This window comes from Oncorhynchus nerka, linkage group LG20 (genome assembly GCF_034236695.1).
Source record: "Oncorhynchus nerka isolate Pitt River linkage group LG20, Oner_Uvic_2.0, whole genome shotgun sequence".
NCBI lineage: Eukaryota > Metazoa > Chordata > Actinopteri > Salmoniformes > Salmonidae > Oncorhynchus > Oncorhynchus nerka.
The window spans coordinates 57,391,947-57,410,486 of record NC_088415.1 but is presented as its reverse complement, the minus strand read 5'-3'; positions in this window follow the sequence as shown (position 1 = coordinate 57,410,486).

Here is an 18,540-nt window from a genome sequence, read left to right as displayed (position 1 = left end):
ACAGCTATTAAACTCACTGTTTTCAAATCACCATTGTGAAAATCCCTGAGCGGTGTCCTTCCTCTCCGATAACTGAGTTAGGAAGGACTCCTGTGTCTTTGTAGTGACTGGGTGTTTTGATACACCATCCAAGGTGTAATAGTAACTTCATGCTCAAAGGAATATTCAATGTCTGCTTTTACATTTTGACCCATCTTCCAATAGGTGCCCTTCTTTGTGAGGCATTGAAAAACCTTCCTGATCTTTGTGGTTGAATCTGTCTTTGAAATGCACTGCTTGACTAAAGGACCTTAAAGATAATTGTATGTGTGGGGTACATTGATGAAGTTGTCATTCACAAATTATGTTAAGCACTATTATTGCACACAGAATGAATCCATGCAACTTATTTTGTAACTTGTTAAAACCTCTAGTGACTCCCCATCCCGCATGAGGGAGCGTAATCATCGACTGACACTAATTAGCATAACGCAACAGACATACATATTCCTAGAAAATATTCCTATTCATGAAAATCACAACTGACACAGCTGACACAGCTTAGCCTTTTGTTAATCACCCTGTCATCTCAGATTTTCAAAATATGCTTTACAGCCAAAGCTAGACAAGCATTTGTGTAAGTTTATCGATAGCCTAGCATAACATTTTGTCCAGCTAGCAGCAGGTAACTTGGTCACGGAAATCAGAAAAGCAATCAAATTAAATTGTTTACCTTTGATGAGCTTTGGATGTTTTCACTCATGAGACTCCCAGTTAGATAGCAAATGTTCCTTTTTTCCCAAAATATTATTTTTGTAGGCAAAATAGTTCCGTTTGTTCTTCACCTTTAGGATTTCGCACGGAAATTGCAGTCACAAAAAACTGCGAAAAATATTCCAAATTAGCTCCATAATATCGACAGAAACATGGCAAAAGTTGTTTATAATCAATCCTCAAGGTGTTTTTCAAATATCTATTAGAAAATATATCCATCGGGACAATTCGTTTTTCAGTAGGACCGATTGGAGTAATGGCTACCTCTGTATTTTACGTGAGAATCTCTCTGGGAGCATCAGGTGACCACTTGCGCAATGTAGCCGCCTACGGGTATTCTTCAACATAAATGCGTAAAACTACGTCACAATGCTGAAGACACCTTCGCGAATACTGAGAAAGAGTAATCTGGTTGATAGCCCATTCACTGCTCAATAGGGACGCAGTGGAACGCAGCGCTTTCAAAACATGAGGCACTTCCGGGATTGGATTTTTCTCAGGCTTTCGCCTGTAACATCAGTTCTGTTATACTCACAGACAATATTTTTTTTTACAGTTTTGGAAACTTTAGAGTGTTTTCTATCCTAAGCTGTCAATTATATGCATATTCTAGCATCTTGTTCTGACAAAATATCCCTTTTACTACGGGAACGTTTTTTTTCCAAAAATGAAAATACTGCCCCATAGTCACAATTAGGCACATTTTCATTCTTGAACTTATTTAAGCTTGCCATAACAAAGGTGTTGAATATTTATTGACTCAAGACATTTCAGCTTTTCATTTGAAAACATTTCTAAGAACATAATTCCACTTTGACATTATGAGGTGTTGTGTAGGCCAATGAAAACAATTCTCAATTTAATCCATTTTAAATTCATGCTTTGACAACAAAATGTGGAAAAAGTCACATTGCACTTGCTTAGATTCACATGTTTCCACCGCATCCACACCCAATGTTGTTTCCAATGTTAGTAAGACTCTTGTTCCAGTTTTTAGTAGCGGTACTGAATTGAAGGAATGAATCCGAGCCTTAGGCTTGTCACCTGTGGAAGGTGAAGCTTCCAGCAAGGTGCAGATTTCATTGGCCTTGTCAGGCAGGATTTTAGTTCTTCAGTCGAAGTTGCGAGAGTGCGACTCCCCATAGTTGCGTTGTACCGAGAGTACTGACTGAAAGGCTATCAGAACACATTACCATCAACCATTGTATATGCGTGCATGTGTCTCTGTAAAAGAGAAAGTGTGTTTGTGTGTGTCAATGAAAGTGTGTGTGTGTATGTTTTTGAGGCTGTTAGATTATCACCATTGATGTTCAGTACAAAGTCAGATAGGCATGCATTACATGCATTGTTGCTCTTTGTACATACATGTGTATCTGTTTACATGTGAACGATTATCCTGTCTCCATATGATGTCCTCCTACGGCCTTGACAAAACAAAGGTCCAGAGGTAATTAGCCTAAAACTAGAATCCCTCTCACCCCACTGACACTACCTACTGTTTCTACAGACTCAACATCTACAAATAATATAATAATAATAGCTATTTAGCAGACGTTTTTATCCAAAGCAACTTACAGTCACGTGTGGATACATTTTTACATATAGGTGGCCCTGGGAATTGAAGCCACAATCCTGGCTTTGCAAGCACAATGCTCTACCAGCTGAGCCATACAGGACCACAGATGGGATTGTACAGCAGAGCAGGCTAGGGTCAGCACTCAGCAAAAACACTGGTGCTACTCAAATGGTCTGTCACTTTGCACATACACATGCATATAGCACGCAAACTGGCACATGTACACACGCACCCGTGCACGGGCTGGCATGCGCACAGTATGTTCATGACTGTCCTGTGAGGATCCAAATTGGTCAGATCAGCTTTGCAATAAATAACTTCAACCAGAGCCCCTCTCACCGCCCTGTAAATCAAGGACAGAACATTCAGACATCCCTCTCCAAATTCACACTGTGCTTTGTTTTAAAAATACTTTCCTGCCGAAACTAACACTTTCAAAAGCAACTACTGGAAGAATATTTCTAACATAGAACATGGGGTCAGATGCGACCTAAAAGAACACTAATGTCGTTTTGAGTGTTATTTTGTGACATATTAAAAATGTTAAAGGAACTACTGTAACTTGAAAAGCACACACACTATATGTACGAAGTTTCCATCCTCTGCGTTGTGCATGCTACATGAACAACGATGAAAGTATTTTTGTTAAGAGAGAGATGTGATTTTAGAAACTGTAAGAGGAAATTGTTTCTATAACTGTCCACAATAAGTTGTCACCGCCACCTTCAGTGAGGTCAGAGAGTGTCAGCCTGACGGAACCACTCCTTTTGAATGATCTGTATCCAATTATTGGTTAAGGATTAACATATTAGACTAGAGAGACGTAGAGCTGCAGCTCACGTTTAAAGTGGTTTGAAATAGGAATCGCAGCACGAGGTAGAGACGATAAAGTCACCTCCTGGACAATCACTGGTACGGCTGGTTAGCTGTCCTAAGTAAAGTATCTAGAAAAGTGAATTAAAGTGGAACCATTCTACTATTCTTCTCAAACCACTGTAGAACGCTACTCTCATCACCCCACTGGGGAACCATCGACACGGCTGGCTAGCCTATCTTCAAAGAAGCATCTTCCAGAGTGAATGGAAGGAGAATAAACTTCCAAGTCACCGGATACTGGACGACTGGTTAGGGGAACAACAGAGAAATCCCTTTTGGACAAACAGAGCCTTACAAGCATTCTGCGAAAAGGCCCAACCCCCTTTCCAAGAAGGCCATGTCCACCGAGGGAAACCAAGGATTTTCACATAAATACATTCATGATTTCTTACTCTAAGCGGGTGGCAGTTTGTTTGTAAAGTATAGGAGTGCTATAACTGAGAGTGTTTCTAAATGTACCAACACTAAGTGTCTCTGTCCCTCTCTCTAACTCGCCCTCCATGTCTTTTGTAACAAGCAGCAATATTGCTGTCAGTCCTCTAGGGACCTGTTTATAATGTATTAAGTGTGTATGTTTATCCTGGGTCACCATTTAGTTAGCTAGTAAATAAATTATTAAACCTATTTGTGCTGAATCAAAAGTAAGGCTCTGGATTTCGCAGATGCAAGGAGGTTACGACTGTTCAGAATGACATGATACGAGGTTACGATTAACAAGTTGAATAGGGAAAGACGTTTAGAGTTTAATTAGGGAGATGATAACTCTGTAAAGAACCGCTCTCGTGGTGCCCCACATCCTAATGAGTTCATTGTTACATGATTAATTTAAAATCGGGTAACAATTAAACATATTTAGGTTGATCAGATAAATAACATTCACATGAATGAAAGCCAAGTCCCGACACATGCATACTGTCACCTCCAAAATCGGGTAACAATTAAACATATTTAGGTTGATCAGATAAATAACATTCACATGAATGAAAGCCAAGTCCCGACACATGCATACTGTCACCTCCAAAATTATTATAACCCACCACTGGTGTGCATGGTCAAAAGAGTATTATTTTCATGTCATGCAACAAATGTGAATACCTGGAGTTTGCTTAATTTGACTGCAGTGGGCCAGGGTCACACAGTGTTTCTTGGTAGTCTTAAGCCAATCTATTTTCAAATAAAAGTATACACCTCACAAACATGATTGTGGGCTGTACCATGTCAGACAGAGTTGAAATGTATTCCATTTGTAGTTTGCATCCCTATATTGCACTTTACAGTACATACACACACATCATAGAAGACTGAAATATAACAACACTTTTGACATAGAAACTTTGGATTTTAGGCAGGTTTTTGAAATAATGTTTATTATTTATGAAATTATTAAAAGTATTAATACTTATCCAGCAATGAGGCCACTAGGTCATTTATCTGCAGGAAAGGGCTACTGGCATTTGGTTTAGAACCGGTGCTAAGGTTGGAGGACATAGAGCTCTTTGGCCTCGCACACCAGTGGTGGGTTTGGAGTCAAAAGAACGATGCAGAAAAGTACTTAATACTTACTGTAAAATATCTTTGATGTTATGTTATGTGGCTATTTTGCTTCCTCTGGTTCTGGGGCCTTTGTTAAAACCTCTCTGGGATAGGGGGGACGCAAATGTCCCACTTGGCCAATTGCCATTGAAAATGCAGAGTGCCAGATTCAAATAAAATACTATAAAATTCAAACTTTCATTAATTCACACATGTAAGATACCATATTAAAAATACACTCGTTGTGAATCCAGCCAACATGTCAGATTTCAAAAAGGCTTTTCGGCGAAAGCATAAGAAGCTATTTTATCTGATGATAGCACAACAGTTAACAAAGAGAGAATAGCATATTTCAACCCTGCAGGCACCACACAAAACGCAGAAATAAAATATAAATCATGCCTTCCCTTTGATGAGCTTCTTTTGTTGGCACTCCAATATATCCCATAAACATCACAAATGGTCCTTTTGTTCGATTAATTCCGTCGATATGTATCCAAAATGTAAATTTATTTGGCGCGTTTGATCCAGAAAAAAACAACTTCCAATTTGCGCAACGTCACTACAAAATATCTCAAAAGTTACCTGTAAACTTTGCCAAAACATTTCAAACTACTTTTGTAATACAACTTTAGGTATTTTTAAACGTTAAAAATTGATCAAATTGAAGACGGGTCTATCTGTTTTCAATACAAACTAATGCTACTTTTCAAGTCTTGCGCAAATCTCAAACAGTACACATAACGTTACCCTGTTCCAAGATGGCTGTACTTATTCATTGCACAAAGGAATAACCTCAACCAAATTCCAAAGCCCTTACTGCTGCTCGATCATCCTATTTTTCTAACTTAATTGAGGAAAATAAGAACAATCCGAAATTCCTTTTTGATACTGTCGCAAAGCTAACTAAAAAGCAGCATTCCCCAAGAGAGGATGACTTTCACTTTAGCAGTGATAAATTCATGAACTTCTTTGAGGAAAAGATTATGATTATTAGAAAGCAAATTACGGACTCCTCTTTAAACCTGCGTATTCCTCCAAACCTCAGTTGTCCTGAGTCTGCACAACTCTGCCAGGACCTAGGATCAAGAGAGACGCTCAAGTCTTTTAGTACTATATCTCTTGACACAATGATGAAAATAATCATGGCCTCTAAACCTTCAAGCTGCATACTGGACCCTATTCCAACTAAACTACTGAAAGAGCTGCTTCCTGTGCTTGGCCCTCCTATGTTGAACATAATAAACGGCTCTCTATCCACTGGATGTGTACCAAACTCACTAAAAGTGGCAGTAATAAAGCCTCTCTTGAAAAAGCCAAACCTTGACCCAGAAAATATAAAAACTATCGGCCTATATCGAATCTTCCATTCCTCTCAAAATTTTAGAGAAGGCTGTTGCGCAGCAACTCACTGCCTTCCTGAAGACAAACAATGTATACGAAATGCTTCAGTCTGGTTTTAGACCCCATCATAGCACTGAGACGGCACTTGTGAAGGTGGTAAATGACATTTTAATGGCAACGGACCGAGGCTCTGCATCTGTCCTCGTGCTCCTAGACCTTAGTGCTGCTTTTGATACCATCGATCACCACATTCTTTTGGAGAGATTGGAAACCCAAATTGGTCTACACGGACATGTTCTGGCCTGGTTTAGATCTTATCTGTCGGAAAGATATCAGTTTGTCTCTGTGAATGGTTTGTCCTCTGACAAATCAACTGTAAATTTCGGTGTTCCTCAAGGTTCTGTTTTAGGACCACTATTGTTTTCACTATATATTTTACCTCTTGGGGATGTTATTCGAAAACATAATGTAAACTTTCACTGCTATGCGGATGACACACAGCTGTACATTTCAATGAAACATGGTGAAGCCCCAAAATTGCCCTCGCTAGAAGCATGTGTTTCAGACATAAGGAAGTGGATGGCTGCAAACTTTCTACTATTAAACTCGGACAAAACAGAGATGCTTGTTCTAGGTCCCAAGAAACAAAGAGATCTTCTGTTGAATCTGACAATTAATCTTAATGGTTGTACAGTCGTCTCAAATAAAACTGTGAAGGACCTCGGCGTTACTCTGGACCCTGATCTCTCTTTTGAAGAACATATCAAGACCATTTCGAGGACAGCTTTTTTCCATCTACGTAACATTGCAAAAATCAGAAACTTTCTGTCCAAAAATGATGCAGAAAAATTAATCCATGCTTTTGTCACTTCTAGGTTAGACTACTGCAATGCTCTATTTTCCGGCTACCCGGATAAAGCACTAAATAAACTTCAGTTAGTGCTGAATACGGCTGCTAGAATCCTGACTAGAACCAAAAAATTTGATCATATTACTCCAGTGCTAGCCTCTCTACACTGGCTTCCTGTCAAAGCAAGGGCTGATTTCAAGGTTTTACTGCTAACCTACAAAGCATTACATGGGCTTGCTCCTACCTATCTCTCTGATTTGGTCCTGCCGTACATACCTACACGTACGCTACGGTCACAAGACGCAGGCCTCCTAATTGTCCCTAGAATTTCTAAGCAAACAGCTGGAGGCAGGGCTTTCTCCTATAGAGCTCCATTTTTATGGAACGGTCTGCCTACCCATGTCAGAGACGCAAACTCGGTCTCAACCTTTAAGTCTTTACTGAAGACTCATCTCTTCAGTGGGTCATATGATTGAGTGTAGTCTGGCCCAGGAGTGGGAAGGTGAACGGAAAGGCTCTGGAGCAACGAACCGCCCTTGCTGTCTCTGCCTGGCCGATTCCCCTTTTCCACTGGGATTCTCTGCCTCTACCCTGTTACGGGGCTGAGTCACTGGCTTACTGGGGCTCTCTCATGCCGTCCCTGGGGGTGCGTCACCTGGGTGGGTTGATTCACTGTTGTGGTCGGCCTGTCTGGGTTGGCGCCCCTTGGGTTGAGCTGTGGCGGAGATCTTTGTGGGCTATACTCGGCCTTGTCTCAGGATGGTAAGTTGGTGGTTGAAGATATCCCTCTAGTGGTGTGGGGGCTGTGCTTTGGCAAAGTGGGTGGGGTTATATCCTTCCTGTTTGGCCCTGTCCGGGGGTGTCCTCGGATGGGGCCACAGTGTCTCCTGACCCCTCCTGTCTCAGCCTCCAGTATTTATGCTGCATTAGTTTATGTGTCGGGGGGCTAGGGTCAGTTTGTTATATCTGGAGTACTTCTCCTGTCCTATTCGGTGTCCTGTGTGAATCTAAGTGTGCGTTCTCTAATTCTCTCCTTCTCTCTTTCTTTCTCTCTCTCGGAGGACCTGAGCCCTAGGACCATGCCCCAGGACTACCTGACATGATGACTCCTTGCTGTCCCCAGTCCACCTGGCCATGCTGCTGCTCCAGTTTCAACTGTTCTGCCTTACTATTATTCAACCATGCTGGTCATTTATGAACATTTGAACATCTTGGCCACGTTCTGTTATAATCTCCACCCGGCACAGCCAGAAGAGGACTGGCCACCCCACATATGCTCTCTCTAATTCTCTCTTTCTTTCTCTCTCTCGGAGGACCTGAGCCCTAGGACCGTGCCCCAGGACTACCTGACATGATGACTCCTTGCTGTCCCCAGTCCACCTGACTGTGCTGCTGCTCCAGTTTCAACTGTTCTGCCTTATTATTATTCGACCATGCTGGTCATTTATGAACATTTGAACATCTTGGTCATGTTCTGTTATAATCTCTACCCGGCACAGCCAGAAGAGGACTGGCCACCCCACATAGCCTGGTTCCTCTCTAGGTTTCTTCCTAGGTTTTGGCCTTTCTAGGGAGTTTTTCCTAGCCACCGTGCTTTTACACCTGCATTGTTTGCTGTTTGGGGTTTTAGGCTGGGTTTCTGTACAGCACTTTGAGATATCAGCTGATGTACGAAGGGCTATATAAATAAATTTGATTTGATTTGATTTGGTGACATCCAGTGCAAGCGGTAGGAACTGCAAACAAGTGCCGTTTCCCAATGAGAACTCATTGAATAGACAGTGACCTAAAAAAAAAGAAAGAAATCTGAATGGTTTGTCCTCTGGGTTTTGCCTGCTACATAAGTTCTGTTATACTCACAGACATGATTCAAGTAGTTTTAGAAACTTCAGAGTGTTTTCTATCCAAATCTACTAATAATATGCATATCTTATAATCTTGGCATGAGTAGCAGGAAGTTGAAATTGGGCACGCTATTTATCCAAAAGTGAAAATGCTGCCCCCTATCCCAAAGAGGTTTTAAGGTCAATGGCATCATTAACTTTCCCCAGTACCAGGATATTGCAGACAAAAACCTGGTTGCAATATCTTCTTTGCTGGTTCTGGATCTTCCAGCAAGACCATAACCACAAGCACACATGAAAATCCCAAAATCAATGGTTAATTGACCACAAAAATCTACGTCAGTCAGCGTTCTTGAACCCCAGTGAAAACCTGTGGTTTGAATTGAAGAGGGCAGTCCACAAGCGCAGACGAAGGATATCAAGGATCTGGAATGGTCTAAAATTATTAGGTCTGAAATCCCTCCCAATGTGTTCTCCAGTCTCATAAAACATTTAGAAAAAGGCTCAGTGCCAATATGGTCACAAGGGGAGGGTGCCAGAGTATTCAAAACAGGGATGCCATTCATTTGGACCCCTATCTTTAGATTATTTTTTAAAATTTTTTACTTATTAGACTAAATGTATTTCACTGAGCAATTGTACTAGTAAAAAATATCATTCTTATTTGTTTGCATACAATATATCTCAGTTTTTGTATTATTTATTTTTTACAAAACACACTACACCCCCCCCCCCCCCCCCACACACACACTATCCCATGATCCTCCTCCTCCCTGCAGCCTTGCTGATAGCCTGGTACCCAGCCAAGGTTAAAGCATCCGTTATCAATATTGAACCCCCTGCCACTTACAGTTGCATAACCAGCTGGGTGCCAGTCTCTTGAACTATCCTGTTCACAATGCTGCAGCTTACCTCCCCGCTCCATCACCCTGGAAACCCAATAACACCCAGACCAGCCAAACAGAGTGGGGGGTAAAACTACATACATCTGTCTGACACTGATACATCAAGTTTTCTAGTGTGTGTGTGTACACTTTGTGTATTGGCACTGAAAGGTTGTTAAAACACCCTGGAGTCGATGTCCGTGCCCCGGACATCGACTCCACGGAAATCATCGACTCAGCGGAAATCAAATTAGCATAATAAAAAAATCCTCATCAAAATCTGTCTATTTTAGAGTTTTTTTTTTGCATGGGCTGCATCTCAATCCATTACATCCGCCGATATCTGCCTTCCACATCTGTGGTGGAAGGTCGCAGAGCTACAAATGGTTTTTGTCAGACCAGGAGATCAGTCTTCTCACGCAAACTTCTGTAGTGTACGAACGGTTTGGCTAATATAACTAAAGTTGGTTTCGCCTGTCTGCCAACTTCTGTCTGCAGCATCCCCAACAGTTTGGACTAAATACTAATATGACACATCTATGTAAGATTCTCACGAACATACCAGTTTTGCTCTAGGAAGCCCACAAGTCACACAACACGATATCAGTTTAAAAAATGTATGGATGTGTACAGTGCATTCGGAAAGACCTCGACTTTTTCCACATTTGGTTATTTTACAGCCTTATTCTAAAATGTATTCAATAAATTAAAATGCTCAGCAATCTACACACAATACCCCATAATGACAAAGCGAAAAAACATTTTTTTTGCAAACGTATTAAACATAAAAACAGAAATCCCTTATTTACATAAGTATTCAAACCCTTTGCTACCAGACTCGAAATTGTGCTCAGGTGCATCCCGTTTCCATTGATCATGCTTGAGATGTTTCTACAACTTGATTGGAGTCCACCTGTGGTAAATTCAATTGATTGGACATGATTTGGAAAGGCACACACCTGTCTATATAAGGTCCCACAGAGTCAGAGCAAAAAACAATCCATGAGGTTGAAGGAATTGTCTGTAGAGCTCTGAGACAGGATTGTGTTGAAGCACAGATCTGGGTAAGGTTACCAAAAAAGGTCTGCAGCATTGAAGGTCCCCAAGAACACAGTAGCCTCCATCATTCTTAAATGGAAGATGTTTGGAACCACCAAGACTCTTCCTAGAGCTGTCCACCCTGCCAAACTGAGCATTTGGGGGAGAAGGACCTTGGTCACTCTGACAGAGCTCTAGAGTTCCTCTGGGAGAACCTTCCAGAAGGACAATCATTTTTGCAGCACTCCACTAACCAGGCTTTTATGGTAGAGTGACCAGACGGAAGCCACTCCTCAGTAAAAGGCACGTGACAGCCCGCTTGGAGTTTGCCAAAAGGCACCTAAAGACTGACCATGAGAAACAAGATTGTCTGGTCTGATGAAACCAAGATTGAACTCTTTGGCCTGAATGCCAAGCATCACGTCTGGAGGAAACCTGGCACCATCCCTACGGTGAAGCATGGTGGTGGCAGCATCATGCTGTGGGGATGTTTTTCAGCGGCAGGGACTAGGAGACTAGTCAGGATAGAGACAAAGATGAACAGAGCAAATTACAGGTAGATCCTTGATGAAAACCTGCTCCAAAAGCGCTCAGGACCTCAGACTGGGGCGAAGGTTCGCCTTCCAACAGGACAACGACCCTAAGCACACAGCCAAGACAATACAGGAGTGTTTTCGGGACAAGTCTCTGAATGTCCTTGAGGGGCCCAGCCAGAGCCCAGACTTGAACCTGATCTAACATCTCTGGAGAAACCTGAACATAGCTGTACAGCAATACTCCCCATCCAACCTGACAGAGCTTGAGAGGATCTACAGAGAATGTGAAATAGTCCCCAAATACAGGTGTGCCACGCTTGTAGTGTCATACTCAAGAAGATTCGAAGCCGTAATCGCTGCCAAAGGTGCTTCAAGAAATTACTGAGTAAAGGGTCTGAATTGTTATGTAAATGTGATTTCTGTTTTTTCTTTGTCATTATGCAATATTGTGAGTAGATGGATGAAGAAAAAAACAATTTAATCAATTTTAGAATAAGGCTCTAACCTAACAATGTCAAGGGTTCTGAATACTTTTCAAAGGCACTGTATATGGAAGTATTTAAGTGCCAAAAAGGTGTTAAATATAGATAAAAACAAATAAATAAATCCTGATCTTTCTTATCTATCTTATCTATTTCCTAACTATTGAGCAGTATTGAGTGTTGAGGCACAAAATCCTGCTAATGCATTAAGGTAGATCCTAGCTGCTCAACAATAGTAGGGTTACACCCAATAGGTACTGTATCTGCCATCAACATTATATGCCTGCCTAACCATCTGTGATATTACTTCATCCAATTATCAAAACTTCCACACTACAGTAAATTGCAGTTTGTCTTTTTTTTTTACATTGCATTCTAACACTTCCATAAATATATATTTTTGTAACCAAATCATTAAAATTCAGCCCCACACACAGGAGCCTGCCTGCTGAGAAATTATTGACCTTTTTTCAGGTATTAAAAATAGACGGTAATTACATTTTAGCAGAGAATTAAAAATAAATGATTTCGACTTCATTAATGGAGCCCCCAGTCAGCCGTCGCTCCCTATATCCCTGCATGGCTCTGTGTTCTATATTTAAGCTGCAGCAGAAACCCATAGCTTCATCAGATATGATGTTTCTTATACAAATATCAGGAGGTTTGAAGGCTGGGACGCTAGATGATAGAGTTGGCTGTGTGTGTGTGTGTGTTTCAATCTGTGTCTGTGTCAGAGAGAGTAAAAGTACAGTACATGACAAAGTATGTGGACACCTACTTGTCGAACATCTCATTCCAAAATCATGGGCATCAATATAGAGTTGGTCCCCCCTTTGCTGCTCAAACAGCCTCCACTCTTCTGGGAAGGCTTTCCACACGCCGTTGGAACATGCTGCGGCGTCTTGCTTCCATTCAGCTACAAGAGCAATAGTGATGTGTAGCACATTTAGCACGCATGCGGCTCTCCAATTCATTCTAAAGGTGTTCGATGAGGTTTAGATCAGGGCTCTGTGCAGGCCAGTCAACTTCTTCCACACTGATCTTGACAAACCATTTCTGTAGGGAACTTGCTTTGTGCACGGGGGCTGAAACAGGAAAGGGCCTTTCCCAGACTATTGCCACAACGTTGGAAGCACGTAATCGTCTAGACTGTCATTGTATGAAAGGCGTTAAGATTTCCCTTCACTGGAACTGAACCATGAAAAACAGACCCAGACCATTATTCCTCCTACACCAAACTTTACAGTTGGCACCATGCATTCGGGCAGGTGGCGTCCTCCTGGCATCCGCCATACCAAGATTTGTCCGTCGGACTGCCAGATGGTGAAGCGTGATTCAGCACTCCAGAGAATGCAACTCCACTGCTCCAGAGTCCAATGGTAGCGAGCTTTACACCACTCCAGCCATCGCTTGGCACTGCGCAAAGTGCTCTTAGGCTTGTGTGCGGCTGCTCGGCCATGGAAACCCATTTCATGAAGCTCCCGACGAACAGTTTTTGAGCTGACGTTGCTTCCAGAGGCAATTTGCAAATCGGTAGTGAGCGTTGCAACTGACTACAGACTCTTTTTACGTGCTACACGCTTCAGCACTCAGCGGTCCCGTTCTGTGAGTTTGTGTGGCCTAACACTTCACAGCTGAACTGTTGTTGCTCCTAATCGTGTCCACTTCACAATAACAGCACTTACAGTTGACCGGGGCAGCTCTAGCAGGGTAATAATGTCACAAACTGACTTGTTGGAAAGGTGGCATCCTATGACAATGCCACGTTGAAAGTTATTCAGTGAGGCCATTCTACTGCCAATGTTTGTTTTATGGAGATTGCATGGCGGTGTGCTCGATTCTATACACGTGTCAGCAACAGGTGTGGCTGAAATAGCCAAATCCACTCATTTGAAGGGGTGTCCACAAACTTATTTTGATATACAGTATAGTATAGTGTATGTGCATATCTTGCTTGTCTTAAAAGTGGGTCTAATTTTTGTGTCCAGCCAAAAGGAGACATGAGAGATGAAAACTGTACCACGGGGAGGGGTGCTGAGTACTGGGTGTCGTGTTAATGGAGTTGTGTACAGACTGCCCAGAGAAGCTTATAGTGTGGGGTCTAATATTACAATGGTGGATGATTAGGTAAACAATACAATGACGACTTGATGGAGCACCAATGATGCCAAAATGACCAGCCTTTAAGTCATTTTATTCAAAGGTTTTTTCACCTAAAAAAAATACAATAAATTAGGGAATCATACAAAATGAATCCCAATATAACGATTGGTTCAAAGCCACTGTGGATAAAAACAGTCTTGAAGGCATAGGGTAAGAAAGTGAGAGTTAAGTCACTTGTGGTCTGTTGTAGAACATGGAGCCTTTAGCACCACGACACATACACACAAACAGAAATGCATATGCGTGCACGCATGACACAAATGCACACGCATTAAACACCAACGCAAAAATGCAAGCACACACACACACACAAACACAAGTCCGCATGTCCACAAACACATTGAAGTGTTTGTGTGAAGTTCAGTCTACACAGTATACAGTGGGACAATAGGGAACAAGAGGGAGAGAAGGTTATCCAAACGTCAGTAGAGAATTGAATACATTGTGCAGAATGGGTGATGTACAGTCCTAGCAGATGTTGTTTTGCCCTATTAATGACCCTACACTGTGTTCATGTGTGGATGCAATTTACAGTATAAATACATACATTTTAGTGTCATGTCCCGTATGGGATGGCAAAGCAGTTCAGTGACACAAGCTCCAACTTTGCTCATGTGCGAAGATAAAACATGACAATGCAACGCGGTGTAGTGTAGGTTATGGTATGGCAGGGCTTGAAGATCAGAGGAGCCTCCACAGAGCTCACCTGCAAGAAAGTAATTGATAGGTGTTAACTCCAAAATTACACACTGACTAAAGTTCCAGTTGAACAAAAAATACTTTGCAGTATCAGCCCGGTACATAGCATCCATCACACCCAGGCCTGGTCCAACAGTGACAGTAATGACAGATGCACTAATATCAGAGGGAGTAATTACACAAGTCTAGGACTACTTAATAGTTGAACTTAACGATCTCCCACAGAAAGTAAAACAATGAAATATCCAATGACAACATCAACGCAGAATTAAATAAAATGTTTAAGAATAATTTAAGTCCACCATTTCCTTTTTTTTTTAAATGTAACTTTTATTTACTAGGCAAGTCAGTTAAGAACACATTCTTATTTACAATGATGGCCTACTGGGGAACAATGGGTTAACTGCCTTGTTCAGGGGCAGAACTGCAGATTTTTACCTTGTCGGCTCGGGGATTCAATCCAGCAACCTTTCGGTTACTGGCCCAACGCTCTAACCACTAGGCTACCTGCCATACGGCAATGTCATGTGACAAAGTTTTTTACTCAAGCTGCCACTTTTCATACCTTAAGGGAACATTTTGACATTTGCTGTATGGTTAGTGAGAAAGTCCATATTGCAAATGTACGGTCCCTTACTAGACGTCCGAAAACGTTTGTAAAATTCGCGGACGGCGTCGGGCCGAGCGGCAGGGCCGGACCTACCGGGAAGTCATCAAATGAACTTTGTCGGACATTCGGTTTCCGTTTTATAAAATAATCAAATTTTTGTCATTTTTCCGCTGTCCCGGAAAATCCCACAAGAGGGCATAAGCAATCATATTGCAATTGGACAAAACATCACGAATCACGACGGGGCCGTATCTCGAAAACGGAAAATATTTCGATGCCGAAACTTGGTGAGCGTAGGTTTGGCATAATGGGCAGTTGGCCCCGAACAAGATGGCGTCTAGGCCTCAACGGTTTTTGAGTTATGGCCATTTCTCTGGGATTAAAGGTCCAAAATGAAAATAGAGAAATTATTTTTCCACTTCACGTCAAAGTCAAGGAGCCTCCGGTGTCAATAAAAAAAGAACCAGCCATTTATCTATCGTCATTTAAGAGAAATCGTACAATGACAGATTGGTGATGTTCAAAGATAGGTGTTTTTTTCCCCCCAACAGTTACAGATCCAGTTGCAGGGTGTTCATACGAATCTTTCTAAAAAGTGTGCTGCGGAGCTCTGCGAGATTTCTGTGATTTTCTATGATTTTCTGAAATAACACACACTCACTAAACCCTCCGTAAATAACTCAGTTCTTAACGTAAATACTTAAAACTCAGGATTCTGTAAAGGCATACGCCAATCAGGATATGTGTTTACTCATAGCTTCCTGTGCCAACCGGAAGTGCCTTTAATTGGGTCACACTGTCTGTTTTTAAGGGTTAAAAAAGTCAAATCTTTCCAAAACTTCATATGTGTGACTAGGTAACCCTCTTGAACTGTAAATCAGTCATTTCTCCCAACAGATGTCAAAGAAAAGCTCTCACACACACACACACAGCAAGGATGGAGTGACAAAGTGCGGTGCTTAAAGACACAGAGAGCAGGCAATGGCATTACCATAATCCCTAGGACGTGCCGAGTTCAACAAGATATCCCGCTTGACCGTAGCTCGCTCGGTCTAAGCGCAGCGACCATTAGAAAAGTAGGCCCAAAATGAAGCCTGCCCCACAATGTCATTTGCTTTTGGGTGACAGTGAGAGAACCGTTAGGGTGAGAAGCACAATTCGACCTCAGGTATGTTCCTAAGGTCCTTCCGATCCGTGCAAGCCTATCCTTGACCGTGTGGCATTAACCCTTAACTGTTAAAAGAAGGTGTTTACATCAAACAGTTTGCATTGACTTCTCTCCCCATAGGAATACATTGCCTGCACCCCTAAATTCAACCTGAAGCCTATGTGGGTTATGAATGTCGTATGAACCTGTCTTCGGTAACAGTCCATCAGGCCAGTAAGAGGTCTACCTGTGTTGATTCTAAGCTTCCTGGACCAACCGGAAGTGGTTAAAATCACCCTAAAAGTGTATATGCATACCCTGCCTGCAGTTTGATATACATAGTGCATTCAACCCTGTGTAAATCAGTCAGTTCTTAACGTAAGGACTTAAAACTCAGGATTCTGTAAAATCATACCCCAATGAGGATATGTGTTGACTTATAGCTTCCTGTGCCAACCGGAAGTGCCATAATTGGTGTCTCAGGGGCTGTTTCGAAGGGTTAAAAAAGTCAGATCTGTCCAAAACTTCATATGTGTGATTAGGCAACCCCCATGAACTGTAAATCAGTCATTTTTCCCATAACATTTCAAAGGAAAACTAAATCACACACACACACAGCTTGGAAGGAGGGACGTATTGGGGTGTGTAGAGACAGACAGTGCCTGCAATAGTTAGCTTTGTTCGAGCTAAAAAAGAACCGTCAGACCTAGAGTTCCGAAACTTTAGAAACCTGTTCTAGACCTCAGGTCGATAGTGCGTGGTGAGTTAAGTGGCTCTAGCAGGTTCTCGGACCGAGAAACAGCCTCGTACATTTGCAATGACTTCAATTCATTTTTGCATCATGAAAATGACGACATTTAGAAAAGTCTCAGAGACACAAGACTAGGTGCATTGAAACCAGCTCGGCCCATAGAGACGGACCCCAACGTTTCTGTCCGATAGCTCATTCAAGGACCCCATAGCAAGGCATGGAAAAAAGTGGATTTTCAGCACCAATTAGGGTTTTGCTCGGACACCAAATGACCTATCGAGCCGAAACTTGGGATTCGGGGTTGCCTCAGCTAGGCCTACACATAACATAAGAAATGGACCCGCAGCTAGAACGTAACTACGTGTTTTATGGGTTTTTTATGGTTTGAACCGAAGGCGTTGTTAATTTTGGGCCAGCTCTGAAGTATGTGATAGTTGGCTACTAAACGAGTTCGAAAAAGTGGGTTTGGTGTCTGTTTGTATCAGTTTGGTGTCAGAATGATATCTAATTGACTGATGGACGGTGACTTGCTGGTGACTCTTATCCATTTGCAATATGTTTAAACAGTGAGGTACCATCACCAAAGTGACATTCTGAAATCAACCCTAACGAGCGATTGAGATGAACCAGAATCACTGCCCAGCCATCCAGTCAATTTTGCATTCCTGCAGGATTTTTATAGCATGACAAATTCATGATGGTAAATGCCCATTGAACCATATTGCAAATGCACAGTGACTTAGCAAAAGTGAGAAAACATAAACAAATGGACATAATGAAATCAACACAACGAGCGATGGAGAAGACCCACTATCAATGCCCGGCCATCCTGTGTTCATCAGGCCAGTCAATGTTGCATTTCTGAAGGATTTTTGAGCATGACAAATTCGTGATGGTAAATGCCCATTGAAACATATTGCAAATGCACGTGCATTTGCAATATGATTCTATAGTGAAAAAACATAACCAAATGGACATGATGAAATCAACACAATGAGTGATGGAAAGGAACAACTATCACTGCCCGGCCATCCTGTGTTCCCATAGCGGGCATTAATATCAGAATGACCGGTAAATGTATTTACAACCATATTTTTTATTTTTGGGTTACCAGGTGCCTATTTTCAATCACCAGTTGCACAACAATGCACATGCATTTGCAATATGATTCTATAGTGAAAAAACATCACCAAATGGACATGATGAAATCAACACAACGAGTGATGGAAAGGAACAACTATCACTGCCCGACCATCCTGTGTTCATCAGGCCAGTCAATTTAGTATTTCTGCAGGATTTTTGAGCACGTCAAATTTCTTATGTTATTTGGCCAAAGAAAAAGTGACTTTTGACTTTGACTTTTGACTTCCTATGAAATCATATTGCAAATGGACAAATCATATTCCTTATGCACAAGTAAAAAAAAAATTATGATAATAAAATTTTACAAAAGC